We start from the raw sequence: 1,686 nt of genomic DNA, 5'->3' as shown, positions 1-1,686 counted from the left end.
ATTTAAGTGATTTCTTTTGGATTGCACATATATGTGAATTCGTATGGTATTTGTCTTTAATTTATTTTGCTTAGCATCTTACACTCTAGGTTCACCGATGTTGAACAAATGGCACGATCACTATTTTATTTTTTGGCCTGGGTACAGTATACTTTATTGATGGTACACTACATGGTAGGGCTCTCCAAGCCCCTCCCCTTCTTCAGGTGGTTTGAGATGGAAATGGTGAAGGTTGGGAGATTCTCTGTTTTCAGGAGTTAAGTTATGGCAGGGTCTCCCCTGAAGTTGAGGGCCTCTCTTTTCCTCTTGCTGTAACTGGAGCTAGTAGTCCAGGGGGCTCTTACTCCTTGGAGGACACGTAGACCATAAGGTTTACCACCCAGCTGCTGTAGTCAATTTATTGTCATACCAGAAAATGGGCTTGACAATGTGATCATTGAGAGCAAAGCCCGCCCTGACATCAAAGGTGGAAGAGTGGGTGTCACTATGAAAGTCATAGGAAACAACCTGGTCTTCAGTGTACCCGAGAATTCCCTTGAGGGGACCCTCTAATTTCTGCTTCACAACCTTCTTGATGTCATCATATTTGACAGCTTACTCCAGGTGGCAGGTAAGATCCAAAAAGGACATTTTGGGCCATACCAGTGAGCTTTCCATTTTGCTCAGGAATGAACTTGCCTACAGCCTTGGCCATTTCAGTGGAAGCAGGGATGATGTTCTGGGCAGCCCCTCAGCCATCATGCCACAGCTTCCCAGAGGGGCCATCCATGGTCTTCTGGGTGACATTGATGGCATGGACTGTGGTCATGAGTTCCTCCACAATGCCAAAGTTGTTATAGATGTCCTTGGCCAGAGGATACAAGTGGTTGGTGGTGCAGGAGACATTACTGACAATCTTGAGTGAGTTGTCATACTCATGGTTCACACCTGTCATGAACATGTGGGCATCAGCACAGATGATGACCCTCTTGGCCCTGCCCTTCAAGTTAGCCCCAGAATTCTCCATGGTGGTGAAGAGCCCAGTAAACTCCACAACATACTCAGCACCAGCATCATCCTATTTAATGCTGGTGGGATCTCACTTCTGGAAGATGGGGATGGACTTTCCATTGAAGACAAGTTTCCTGTTCTCAGCCTTGACAGTGCCGTGGCATTTGCCATGGGTAGAATCATACTGGAATATGTAGACCACATAGTTGAGGTCAATGAAAGGGTCACTGATGGCAACAATATCCACTTTACCATAATTAAAAGAATACCTGGTGACCAGGTGCAAAATACAGCCAAATCTGTTCACTCTGACTTTCACAATTGTGTCTCAGGTACATGACTGGCACTGCATGAGAAGATGTGGCTGTTTGTCAAACGAGGAGAAACAGAGACCCAACATCACATTCAAATTTTATGGATAAGAATATTTCATTATGTGCATATACTGCATTTTTACCATTTATTAATGAATATTTGGGCTGTGTCTACAGCTTTGCTATTGAAAATTATCCTGCAATGAACATACAGGGGCATGTATATTTTAAAATTATGTTAAAATTTCAGTTAGCTAACATACACTGTAATACTAGTCTCAGGTGTACAATAAAGTGATTCAACACATCCATATAACATGTAGTGCTCAAAAGAACATGTGTCTGCTTAATACCCATCATCTCTCCTCTGCTAACCCTCAGT

General features: G+C 43.4%; 1 pseudogene; it reads right to left on the bottom strand.

The window, feature by feature from the left end:
* Positions 1 to 340: 340 nt before the first annotated feature.
* On the bottom strand, positions 341 to 1,390 carry LOC132028108 (glyceraldehyde-3-phosphate dehydrogenase-like; annotated as a pseudogene).
* Positions 1,391 to 1,686: the final 296 nt, after the last annotated feature.

This window comes from Mustela nigripes, chromosome 12 (assembly GCF_022355385.1).
Source record: "Mustela nigripes isolate SB6536 chromosome 12, MUSNIG.SB6536, whole genome shotgun sequence".
Taxonomy (NCBI): domain Eukaryota; kingdom Metazoa; phylum Chordata; class Mammalia; order Carnivora; family Mustelidae; genus Mustela; species Mustela nigripes.
Note: the sequence above shows the minus strand (reverse complement) of the source record. Positions and strands in the feature narration are given on the sequence as shown.